The sequence below is a fragment of the Anomalospiza imberbis genome, chromosome 16 (assembly GCF_031753505.1).
Source record: "Anomalospiza imberbis isolate Cuckoo-Finch-1a 21T00152 chromosome 16, ASM3175350v1, whole genome shotgun sequence".
NCBI classification, from domain to species: domain Eukaryota; kingdom Metazoa; phylum Chordata; class Aves; order Passeriformes; family Viduidae; genus Anomalospiza; species Anomalospiza imberbis.
In genome coordinates, this window is record NC_089696.1 from 13,800,386 (window position 1) to 13,813,763 (window position 13,378).

Below are 13,378 nucleotides of genomic sequence, written 5' to 3' on the forward strand. Positions count from 1 at the left end.
GGCAGAGGACTCAGCTGGCAAGATCTGATCTTTTTGTTCGCTTGAGGCTTTTGTTTGTTCACTAAATGCCCCCGGACTTTGCTTTTCAAGTCTCTTCCTTCTCTGTCGTTTTCACTGCCACAGCAACAGGTGAGTTTGAGAAGTTGCACGTGGGGAAGATGAGTTGCACTGAGGAAATGACTCAGATCCTTTCCAGACCCCACTGGAGCCAGCAGATCTGAAGACAGATGCCCTCCCTCCACAGAGCTGTGAGCATGAATGAACCATCCTATGGCTCCGTGCCCTCCAGAGCTCTCATCACCACCAGTCGAGCTCTTCCCCACGAAACAGCAGTGGAGGAAGCTCCAGAAGTGTCGCTTCTTTATTTCAGTGCTGCCACAGTCACTGACGTCCTCGCTGAGCCTCTTGCGGCAGCAGGCTGCTAATCAAAAACTCTGCTGCTGCTGCTAATCAAAACCTCTTTGCTCGCCACTTTGGCATCATTCTGGGAAGCCAACAGAGCGCAGAGATGCTCAATTCCTCCCCCTCCACACACCTTCCATTGTCTTCAGGACTGACAGCTCTGATGTGGAGCAGTGATAAAAGCCAGCTGATGCTGTCAGGGCCCGGTACAATTGCACTGCAGGGAAAAAGGCGACTGGCTCTGAGTCATCGTAGCCGCCTGGAGCTCGGGATGCCTCGCACACGTGCTGTCTCCTGGCACGGCTCATCGCACAGCAGTGCACCTCTGGATGCTCCCCTCTGAGCAGGGGTTGACCAGAGGGCTTGAGAAGGGCCAGGACTGGTGGCCAAATGCATGGCCAGCCATCCTTTGAGGTGCTAGAAAAACTTACAGGGGTTAAAAAAAAGACTTTTTTGTTGAATCACAGAATATCCTGACTTGGAAGGGACCCACAAGGACCATCAGCCCAACCCCTGGCCCTGCAGACACTCCAACAATCCCACCCTGTCCCTGAGAGCATTGTCCAAACACTTCTGGAACTCTGGCAGCCTTGGGGCTGTGACCATGCTCTGGGGAGCCTGGGCATTGCCCCACCACCCTCTGGGGGAAGAACCTTTTCCTGATCTCCAGCCTAAACCTTGGGAGGAGCTGCACTCCCTGATGAGATCTGACCTCTGCTGAAGCCTTTGGTGTGTAAGGAGCAATAAAGGTGGTTGGTTGACTGTTCCTGTGCTTGACCCCTGTTCAGGGATGTTTAGCAAAGCATTTGTGCAACTCCTGAGTGGCAGTCTAGGAAATAACACCTCTCCTTCAGCTCCTCACCTTCCCATCCTTATGGAATGGGCTGAGTTGCGGTTGAATTTCTGGAAGGCTCCAAAATGAGAGAGATCCGGACTTGAAAATGCATCAGGAGTGCCAAGCCAAGCCAGGAAGGACATTCAAATAGGGGAAATTGGACTGTGATGTGAACTTCTCAGTGACCTTGAGTAAACTGGCTCAGTGCTGCCCAACCTGCCCAGGTCAGCAGCTGAAATTTCCATTACTGAAAGTAGAAACTCAGGGGTCATTTCTGTTTCATTTCTCACTTTTTCCCAAACATGACATTGAATGAGAGGCATTAGGAGTTCCTCCTATAAATAGGATCACCCCTGTCAAAGCTGGTTAAGTCATACCCAGTGTGAAGCCCATAAACAAGGTGCCTCTCATGCACTGTCTGGAGGGTGCAGAGGGGCTAAAGGAAAGTTTGACAGCTCCCTGCTTGACCACTTTGCATGGGGACAATGCTGTTTGCAAGGCAACAAACATAATCATCCCCAGCTCCCATCTGGAGGATTTTTGTAAGTGGTGCAGAGGCAGAGCAGTTTAGGACCACTGCTCTCTGTTGTAGAGCAAGTGAACTCTCCTGTGGCAAGCACATTTCTCTCTCTCAGGATTTTTCATAGAGGTGCACAGAGAGAAAGAAAGATAAAACAATTTCTATTTCTGCTCCTCGTTTTTCCTAGTGGAATGTGTTTGGAGGATTGTTTGCCTGGGGTGATTGCTTGAGTGGATTTTGGTGAGGATTGCTTGAGCCTCATGGCCAATCCAATCCACCTGTGTCTGGACTCTCAAGAACAGGGTCACGAGTTGTTAGTGAGTTAGATATGGTAGTTAGAAAAGTAGGTATGTAGTTTTAGTATCTTCCTTTATATAGTATATTAATGTATTATAGCATAGTTATAATAAAGAAATCATTCAGCCTTCTGAACTGGAGTTGGACGTCATCATTTCTTCCCATTGTGTCCGCCTGCATTTTACAATACTCTCCCAGCTCCCAACCTCACAGGTGCTGGGCCCTCCATGGCTGCTGTCATGGCAGGGATTGAACACTCTGATTTCATCTCTTCCTTCAAGGTCTTCCCCCCATTTCTGCTCTAGAAGTCTGGGATGACCTGGAAACCCTGCACTTTCACTTGTCTCCGTTTCCCCTGGAGGGAGCTGCAGTTTCCTCCTCCTTTAGAGCTCCCCCATTCCTCTTTAGCTCCACGAGAAGCAGCAGTTCCAGTGACATCCGTGACAAAGCGGCTTTGCCACGTGGGAAGTCAGCTGGGGATGGCAGTGAAGCCAGAGACACAAAGCAAAGAAGCATCTTTGAAACAAGAGAGTTGTAAGTGTCCCCCCATGCCAGCTTCAGGGACATCTGCACGGAGCTGGCTTGGCAGAGCTGCAGGGTCACCAGGGTTCTGCGTGGCCATGGTGGCTCCAGAGCAGAGCACCTCAGGATAGCAGGAGCTGATGGAGGCACCTGAGGCTGCTTTGCTTTCCTCCTCCCCCCACAGGAGCTTCTTTCCACCTCTTCACCAAACTTTGTGTTGCTCTGAGACTGGGGCTGCTCTGCTGAAGTGATGCAAGTGAATTTGTCTTAAAAAAAAAAAAAAATCTTTTCTGTGGTCTCATTTCCCCATAGATCCACAAGCAGTTGCATCAGTACAGCTGAGGGGGTGGAAGACTGAGGTGGGGGCAGAAAAGAGAACAAAAACTTTCTAAGGCAGCTTTGAAAATGTTCAGTAACTATATGGAGACCTACAGCCTCTCGTCCCCTCCAGACGTGAAGAGCTGTCTGGTGCTCGTGTGTGGAGACGCAGCCAGGGAGCAGAGATGATTTGTTTGAAGCTGAACTGAGAGCAGCTTAGCAGGGGAGGAATTGCTACTTGTTCTGAGATAGGCTAATTATATTCTGTGTCCTTGGAAGCCAACCCTTTCCTACTCTGCTTGCATAATAGAGATCCTATAGCTTTGTACAGAAGCACCAGGGTTCCCTCCCATCTCCGCTGCACACAGCAGCCTGTCCCACTGCCAGTCTCCACCCCAGAAGGATCTGGATGTCAGTCCTGCATTCCCCGGAGGGCTGCTGAAGCACTTTGGATTCCTGGGAGATGGAAACCCTTCTAAAAACGCAGGGTAGAGTTACTCTAATTCCTTGCTGTTGGGGATCAAGCTGAAGCCTGCTGCTTAATGGGGGATAAGTGGATGTAATGCAGTCAGTCAATAACTTTATGCACACACGCAGAGCCCTTTGGATTACTGATTTCCAAAAGGCAGAGTCTCCCTCACAAGCCCTACACCACACTGAGTCAGCCCTGAGCCTTTTGACTTTGTATTTCCTTCTTCACCTGCGCTTTTATTCTTCCTCCCCTTTTTCATTTTTTTCCCCCACTTATTCATTTTCCCCCCTCAGAGAAGTTTTCAGCTTGTCAAACGACTCTCCCTCTCCCTGTCTCTTTTCTCTTTGCCTTTTGCAGTGGGAGGAAAGATAATAATAAAAGGAGCAGTTTTCAAATAAGGAGCCCCACGTGTTACCTGGGAACTGTCTCTCAGCATCCAAATACCTGCTGGGGCAGAGAGCAATGAGTCCCTGCTGCTGTTTTGTACCCACCAGACACTGTTTGTGTTTTGTCACAAGTTCCTGTCAGGTCTGTCACTTGGTACAAGCAGGACTGACTGGGCCCTTGTAAAGTAGGATTTCCCTTTACACCTCCCTGCTAAGCGCTCCTCACTCCTTCCCTTCCTCCTCACAGGGATAATTGCTGCTCCAGCTGCTGCCGTGGTAGTTCCCAGGCTGGAGGGATGGGTTTGTGCTCTTTGCCTTGTTACTCTAAAATTCTCCTCATCTTTGGGAGCCCTTTAGTCCTGGCTTATGTCTCTGTGGGGAGGGAAGGCTGAGATGAAGGAGTCGCTGAACCTCTCTGTCTTCAGTCCCTGCTCAGCTTCAGGCTGGGCCCTTCACAAGTCCAGCATTTTTATGGCCTTATGGAACTGCTCCTAAAAGGAGAAATTTGCAGGAGAAGGAGCTCCAGACCAAGGAATTCCTGTAAGACCAAAGGACCTGAAATGGCTCCCTTGGGCCCCCCAGATGGGGAGGCGCAGGAGGGAATGGCCCACGCTGCTGCACTTATCCCAGGCCTCTTTGTTCCTCCCCAGGCTCCCGGCTGAAAGGCTCATCTGACTTTTACTGACTTTTATGGGGCTGGAGAGACCAAGCAAACAAAGCCTCAGGGTTTAGTCAGCGCCGGCGGGTACAGCACGTGCCTTTTCCTTCTCTCTCCTCTTTCTTTCCTGCTGACAGCTTTCCTGAACACATGTGGTGTCTGCTCGGCTCGGGAGCCTCTCCTCAGGAATCAGCCTCAGGAATGGGGCAAGAGGGCATTTCTCACCATCCTGAGTGCAGGCTGCTTTCTCTTTCACCTCCAAGACTTCTCAATACCTTTTGGATTCTGAGGAATCTGAGAAAGGCAGGCAAAGAAGAGCAGGGGAGCTGGAAGGAAGTGCCTTGGAGCATGGTGATCAGGCCAGGCATGATGGATCCAGGATGGTAAGAAATAGGCTGCATGTGTTGCAAAGGAGACTGTTCAATAAAATAAACATCCTCAAAGGAGAAGGAAAGTAGCAGGAACGAGTAGAAGAAGGACGTTTTCAACCCTTGAAGGGGAATCTGGAGAAAGAGAGATCCTTTTTAAGGTGTAAAATGGTGGATGGAGAAGTGACTCAGGCATGAGCCCAAAGACTTGCAGGTAGAAGGACATGACACCTTCCTTCCCTGCTCTTTCCCAGAGCTCTGGCTTACAGCCACAGCCTCCTGTTCCTTCCACTCTACCTGTGCTGGGGGTCAGAGGAATTCACAGACCTTGATTCATGGTCCCCACACCCTCAGGGTCCCCAGAGCTGAGAGTCTGCTGAGGAGCTGCAGCAGAAAAGCTCCTTTCCCTACCCACTGCTGGGTTTTGTTGACTCTAACAAACCTCTCCCTTTGCTGCTCTGGGGCTGGGAGCGAAGCATTGCTCATCCTGCTCATCGCTCCTCACAGGAGTTTTGGGAATCTTTGTAAATAAGCCAAGAACATGAGAAAGAGGAATTCCTCCCGTTCCAGGCCCTGCCTGACACTGCACAGATCCTTTGTTCTTGGCTTCTTTCTTCCTCCCAAGGCCTCAGAGAAGTTCTTCCAACAGCACAGCCCCCCTGCTCAGCCTCTTCCACCAATTAGCAGCTGACGAGGAATAATTCCATCAATTAGCCCATCTCTTGAGGATCTCTTTCCCCAAGTGCTGGCAATGCCACTTAAGCACCAACAGGAAGGAGCATTCAAGAGCTATAAATATATAGAGGTGTTTGTGTAGGACCTCTCTGTTCTTCATAACTTTGTGGTACTCCTGGTTTCAGCTGGTCCACAGAGAGTTCAGGATCAGCCCTTATCCTTATTCCTTGGAGTCCCTGCATTCTGGGCTGTGCTCTCAGAGTGGAATCAGACCTTTCTGGCATCTGTTTTCTCACTCTTTTTTTTTTTTTTTGAGGGATTGTGGGAGGATGCCCGAAAGGCTTTGAAGCCACCCATGGTATCCTGTGATCAGGCCAGGCATGATGGATCCAGGATGGTAAGAAATAGGCTGCATGGGTTGCAAAGGAGACTGTTCAATAAAATAAACATCCTCAAAGGAGAAGGAAAGTAGCAGGAACGAGTAGAAGAAAGGATGTTTTCAACCCTTGAAGGGGAATCTGGAGAAAGAGAGATCCTTTTTAAGGTGTAAAATGGTGTCAGTAGGAACACAGTACTGTTAGTCCTTTGAAGAGAGCAGTTAGCTGAAAATGGGAGGATGTGCAGGTTTTCCCAGTGGTGATGGAGTAGAGGGAGGTTCCTTTCAAGTTTTCTGATCCTACAAAGGAAGGACTCACTCCTGCCCACCTGAACTCAGCAGGAATCAAGAATAGAATCCTAGCATGGCTTGGATTGGAAGTGACCTTAAAGCTCATCTGGTTCCAGCCCCTGCTGTGAGCAGGGACACCTTCCATTAGAAGAGATTGCAGGGAATGTGACCATGCTCTGTCCCATCTCTTATCTGGGCCACGTTCTCAGAGCCCTGCCCAGCTGAGCCTTGCTGCAGGGGAAATGATGGAAAATTGAAAATCAGGGATAGCCAAACCTAGCCTAACGTGGAGGACAGTGAAGGGAAAAGGGTGTGATATTCTACTGACATCTAAGTTTTTGCTGTGGTACCAGAGACTGAAGGCTGGAGGGCTCAGGCTGTGCAGCACCAGGTGGTCTGAGGGGAGCTGCTTCCATCAGCCAGGAAAGGGGTGATGCAGATGCCATGCAGAGCTTTTAGAGCCCAGATAACCTTTTGAAAGCTTCTCTGCCCTTTCCCTCTTCACATGGCCAGTTATTTCCTCATTCCCTAAGGGAAATGCTAAAGAGAGACCCCAAATCTGGTGAGGGAGCTGCTGGCTCAGTGATGCCACGCTGGGTTCTGCTCAGGTAGCACAGTGGCTGCAAATTAATTACTGTTAACGATGCCACCTTCCTGCAGAGAACAGCAATTTCTGCAGCGGGCACAAGGCTTGGTTTTGTCGAGTGCCCAGCCTGCAAGGAGGCCTTCTGGCATCCCTGCACTGCCCATGAGCCCATCTGTTCCCAGTGGGAGCCACGGGGCCATCAGGCAGTGCCGGATGGAAGCTTGTTTTGAGTCATGGGTCAGAGAAGTCTATCGTTCCCAGTTGCTTCTTTAATTGACACAGTGAAAGAAGCCACATCTTCCTGCCCGATTCTGACCAGCTCTGTAATTGAATTCAGCTCAACGTCTCTGCTTCAGCCCCCCAGGGACCTGTCAATTAATGATGGGGTTTTTTTCTCGCCTTGGGAATTTCTCCTTGCTCCCATTCTTTTTAGTTAATAGGATCTAGTGCTAAACCGAGTAGCAGTAAACCTCCCACCCCCCATTTCCTACCCTTCCCAAAGGTGCCTCAAGAAGAAAAGAGCTTGGGCATGAAAAGAGAGATGAGTGAACTTTGAGGATTGGAAACATGTGCAGATTTCCTGTCATTTGTTCATTCATCCTTCCTCTCGCTCCTCTCAGGTCTTTTGTTTCTCCTTGCCAAAACTGCTTGTGCACACTTCACTCAGGATCTCATGAGACTGTTTTAGAAACTGCAAAGCTGAATTGGATCCTTCTTTTTCCCCCATTGGAGCACAATGTCTGTATAACCTTTCTCCCTTGGCATCTGTCTCTCCCAGCAGCCTATTTCCAACTCATGGTTGCAGAGGAATCCCAGTGCTGACTGGGTTTAAAATGGGGCTTGCTGGGGGCATGGGCAGGAGTGTGTGATACGCTGTAGAGTACAACTCCAGGCTGGCTGCACGAGGCAGTTATTCCATGGATCTGCCTTAGCCATGTCTCTCCCAGCCCTGCCAAGATGTAGAGGTTTTTCATTGCTCTTAGAAAGGCAAATTTGATTTGCATGTCAAAGATTGAGAAAGGACAGGGGTCCTCAGTTCTCCAGCTTATTTATCCTCTCCTAGTCCCTCTGCCTCTCCCCACATCCCCCACCCCAGCCTTCCTTTGGCATTCCTAGTGCGTGATTGCTGCATTAACGCGCCCAGTCACCACGGGAGAGATCTTGGGGTTTCTTGAGCTGTTGCATCCTGTTGAACATCCCCGTTAAACTTCGCCCTTGCTGCTGCGTGCGGGAGCTGCCCACGCAGACCAAAGTTCGGTCCCCAGCCCACCGGTTCTCCCCCACAGGCGCTGACGTACGAGGCTCTGCAGGAGGCGGTGAGGGAGGGAGGCTGTTTGGGAGAACGTGTCTCTGGAGCTGTGACTGTTTGCCGAATGTGCACACACTGGTGGGGTTGGCGGGGAACCAGGTGAGAGCACAGTGTGTCCCCGCTGTCAGGGAAAGCCCACTGACCCTGCTCCCCATCCTCAGCAGCTGGTGATGGCTGGGGGGAAGGAGTGGAGGGGGAAATCCCTCCCTGACCCTGCCCTTGGGTGGACTTCTTGTGCTGCTTTTCCTGTGTGGGAAGGGATGAAGTTGCCCGGGCTTTAGAGGAGATCTGGATCTGTTAGGCTTGAGGCCTGCCTGAAGAACTAGAAGGCAAAGAGCTTTTTCCTCTCCTTCTCATCACTCTGTGATTCTTTCCCAGTTTCCAAAAGCTTTTCTGGTTTGTTGTTGGGTTTGTTTCTTTTTGTTCTTTGATGTTTTTGCTTCACATGTGGGTCAGACCACACTTCTCTGTGGGGATCCACATTCACTCCCTGGATCTTCTGGAGTGGGAGAATGAGGAAGATGCTGATAGACAGCTGGGAAGAGAGTATACACACCTGGGAACCTCAGGATGTTGCTTCCAGCTACCTGCTCCTGAGACCATCAGGACAGGACCTTCACCTGATGCTGAGGCTGGTTCCACCAAGAACCCAGGACAATTCAGCTCTGCAGAGACACCAGTGCCTGCCATGAATGGCCAGAGGAACAGAATCACAATGTGGTTTGGGTTGGAAGGGGCCTTAGAGCTCATCTCATTCCAACCCCCTGCCATGGGCAGGGACACCTTCCACCAGACCAGCTGCTGCAAGCCCCATCTAATACCCTCCTCTCTGTGTGCTGAGACCCTCTTTTAGCTGAAAACAACAGTCCTGCATGCAGGGACAGTCATTCCACCATGTGCTTGTGTCCTGCCACCAGCAGCTGTGAGGAGGAGGAGATCCTCGTTGTTAGGGTGTGCTGAGACATCACTGGGATCACTGGCTTAGGGACATTTAAGCCTTTGTTTTCTATTCACAGTGTCTCACTTTCCCAGGCCTGGCAGAGAGCAGGGAAGTCATCTGCAGCCCGAGCTGAGATCAGTGGGAGCAGGGCTGTCATCCTGCTCGTGTACAGGGCTGTTCTCACGCCCCATTTCCTTTGTGGACAGAAAGAAGAGTTATCAGGAGCCTGCACCTGCTTCCAGCTGAGGAGAGGAAACACTTCTGGAGGGAGCAGAGGATGGTGGTGACATCTCAGGAATCCAGGAGGGATCAGGGCTCTGTTGGGCTCAGCACAGCAGAGGTTGATACTGTGAGCTTGTGGTCAGGGTGGTTGGAAAAATCATTGCCGTGCGCAGGAGAGGACTCGGAATTAAAGTCATCACCCTGATGGTTTGTAAAGCTGAGCTGCTGGTGGCAGTGAGAGCTGCCCCAGGCCACAGAGGACACGTTCCCCAGCCCATGGATCAGTGAGGGCTGTACCTTCCCTTCTTGCCCTCCCTGTGCCTGGCTGCTCACAGGTGAGGAGCACCTCAGCCGGTGCTCAGCTGCCCCATCACCCTCCTGGCTGCTTTTGGGCATGCCTGGGGCTCTCTGCTCCATCCCACAGCAGTGCTTTAGTCCTGGGGACATCCAGTTCTGTCCTGGCTGTGTCCCAAAGGCCCTGGAGAGCCAAACATGTCCAGTCAGCTAAGCTGCATGGCCTGAAGGAAGGGAGGGCAAATACATCCGAGTTAAGGAGTGATCATGTTAATGTGGTGCATTAATGAGAAAATTGGAATAAAGGACTTCATCAGAGATGTAAAGTGAATTGGTGGCAGGCTGGAAGTCTCCTAATGAGTGCTCTCCCCTGAGTTTTCTACCCTTTTGTGAAGCCAGGACAAGCTGTTTTGAAACAGTACATTAACTCGAGGCACTAAGAGGCTTCCAAGAGATGGGAGGGGAGGAAGGAGCCAGGAGATGGGAAGGAAGGAGCCAGGAGATGGAGGGAAGCACTAGAAACAGCAGTGCTGAGATATACAGCTCAGAGCTCATCTGGTTTCTGAACTCCCTTGTGACTTTGGGCAGGACCAGGAGCCTGGATACCCCAGCAAACAAGATGTTGCCTCAGTTCTGGACAGCAGCCCAGCCCTTCCCTAACACCAACGTGTCCTTGGAGGCACCTTCCCACTTGAGGAGCTGGGCAACAACACCACCAGGTCCCCTCTGGCACAGGGCACCCAGCAGCTCCACTTACCTTTGTGTAATAAGGTTAAATCAGTGCCTCATTAGAGCCCTCAAATTAAGTCCCCACCTTGGTGGATCGATAGCATTTTCCATGATGCACTTGTGACACCAAGCCTGGCAGATGGATTGATGCTGGGAGCCTGGAGCGCTGCAGAGTCAGACCCAGCGTGGGCAGGGCTTGTTGTCAGGGGGAAAAGGGCAAATTTCCATGGGGAGCAGCAGCTGGTGGCAGGGGCAGGAGCTGTGGGGGAGTGGGGGCACGAGGACAGTGTCTCCTGGCACCTCGTGGTGCTGGTTCCCAGTTTAGACTTTCAGGGCTGTTACAGGTCCTTGTGTGTAAGAAGCCTGTGGCAGAAACTGCCTCCTCCAGGTGTGTCTGCACTGGGATTAGGGTCTAAAATGGGCTGTTCTTTCTACTCCCCCATTCTCCTTCCCTCTGAGCAAAGTCTGGGAGAGGAAAGGCTGAAGGAGCAACCTCCATGGGGTGGTTGAGGGTGTCTGGGGCTGCCTGGTGCCATGCTGACCCCTCTGCACGGGGGGCACAGCCTTCCCACCCCAGCAGCCACATCACACCACTGTCCCCAGGAAGTGCCACCATGCCCTGACTGGGATGGGTCCAAAAGGACCCTCCAGCTGCCTGGAGCCTTCTGGAAAGATCTGAACGGGTGTCTCGCAGTGGCTCAGCTGGGGACTGGATCCAAGACAGGAGTCCCTGGGGCTGAGTGTGAGGTGAGTTGGGGCCGTTGGGGATCCCAGGTGCCAGATCACTTCTCTCTGAGCTGCAGCCAGGCCAGGAAAATCTGTGGCCAAAGTGAATCCTGGCAGTCCCAAATCCCAGCTCTGGGATGTTTGTACTTCTGCCAGCTCCCCACACATGGAGGCTTAGAAGGGACCTCTCTGATGAGGCCCAGAGACCACCCACCTCACCCCAGCCACCTGCCCCACTCCAGGTGCCAGGGTTAAGGTCACCTCTTCATCTTTCATCCCCATCTCCCTCACCCAGTGCCTTTCCCACCTCCCTGACCCCCCCACCCTTGCCCCTCAGGACTACTGAGCCCACGATCCCCCAGTGCTGGGTGCTTGTTCAGCTGGCTGGAGGAGCAGGCAGGGCAGCTGGTGGGTGGTCAGAGCATGGGCTACAACCCCTTCTTCCTGCTGCTGCATCTGGACAGCACAGGGCTGGGTGACGGGGAGGGGAATGGGACCAGTCTGCTGCATGAACTGAGTGAATTTAACACTTCCAGGTCAAGCCTGGCTCTCTTGAACAGCTCTGTGCAAAATCAGTGCCTTCTGTAGAGCCAGCCTTTCCCAGCCCCCTCCCTGGGAGCAGGGGGTAATTCAGAGGAGCAATCATAGCCTAAAACCATTCCTCACCCTCCAAACCCAAACACCTCCTGCCTGCAGGTGCCCAGATTGCTGCCAAACCAGAACTCCTGGCTGCTGGCTGTATTTCCTTTCTAAATCTGTAACAGCACAATTTATTCGATATATTTGGCATTTAAAGAAAGTGGGATTGCTCCTGTTAATCCCTCTGCAGATACACCCAGAGGTGACCTGGGGGCTGTCACAGCCTTGTACTCAGGCAGAGGTGGAGGAGTGGGCTCCAGGCAGATGCTGCTGCCCACCCCAAGGCGTGAGGGGTGAGTGGGTGCCTTGGAATAAAACACAAAAGCAACAGGAGGAGGGCAAATCCGATAAAAATGCCCAGAGCAGCTGTGGTGGTGTGGGCAATGCGGTGACACCGCAGTTGGCTGTCACTTATTTTGAGGCTTAGGATCTCTGGCTTGTTTAGGAAACCTTGTTTTTCTGTCCCAAGTGCCCTCTTAGGGGCTGAAGCATTTGTGCAGCCCAAAACTCTCTGACCTGCTGCCAGCAGGGATGCAGGAGGAAGGCCAGGGAGCAGGAGAGAGCCCTTGTGAGGAGTGGGGGCTGCTGGCCACTCTGGCTGAAAAGGTCTGATTTAAAGGTGACAGGAAGGAAGAGACTTTCCTGTGTCTCTGCCTCATACAGGGAGCAGTTCACGAGTTGATCCCCACTTTTGGGAGCTCATCCCTGGCCTGGAGGGCAGGGAGAGGAGAGGGCACACAGCTGGTGTGGGTGCTGCCAGGGCAGTGGGGCTGTCTCTGTGCAGGCAGAGAGCTGAGCTCTTTGTTCATCCCTGCTTCGAAGCAAGAGAAAAACACTCCTGCCGAGTGCATCCAGAAATAACCCAGGCCTCCAGCAGCCAAAAAGCTTCCAAGGGGGAATTTTAAAGTGCTGGGAATTTGGCTTCTCAGCCTGTGCTTGGGGCTCCTCTGCTGTTACAATGTCCCAGGCAGGGAAAGGCAGACCCTGAACACAGCCCTGCTCCTGAGGTCCAGGAACCCTCATCTCAACAGGGAACAGTTCACTCCTGGGTCACCCCAAGGCCCTCTCAAGGTCCTCTTTTCACCCCATTCTTTTCCAGCACCACCATCACAGCTCCTGCCTTGAAGGGACACTGGTGATGGGCACTTTCCATGTGGGATATGCTTCAGGGGTCATGGTGCCCCAAAATACCTCGAGAGCCCCTCACTTTGCTGTCTCCCTGAAATGAGGTGTCCTTGCAGGGACAGCCCTGTTGCTGGTGCAGTCGGGATTTGGGAATCTGGAAGGGGAATGCAGTAAGAATGAGAGGTTCCATTGCCTGCAGAAGGGAGGAACTGGGGGCATTTAAAAACAGGCCTTCCCTGTCTCTGGAAAGGACAGCAGATTCCTGCACTATCCATATGGGATTTGAGTCACATCGTGAAGAGAACAGTCCCTCCCGTGACACATGTCAGAGGCTGCAGGGAAGATAATGTTGCTTCGTTGCTCTGGCCCCACTGTTTGTTCACCCACAGGGATCTCCTGTCCAGCTTTCCCATGTGTCAGCATCTCCTCAGCACCCCAGGGCAAGGGCATCGTGTGGCAGATGCTCCACGGAGGGACAGACACCTTATCACAGAGCAGCAGCTCTGCTCCAGCTCCAGCTCCATCCCCTCACCTGGGGCTGTAACCCAGCACATCGCTCAGCATCCAGCATCCACGGGCAGGCTGCAGCTTCTGGGAGCCTCCCGTGCCCCTGATCTGGTCCTGCATGCCCCAAACTGCCCCTCTGGGGCAGGACACCCACAGGGGATGGCCCGAGTGCTCTGGGCAC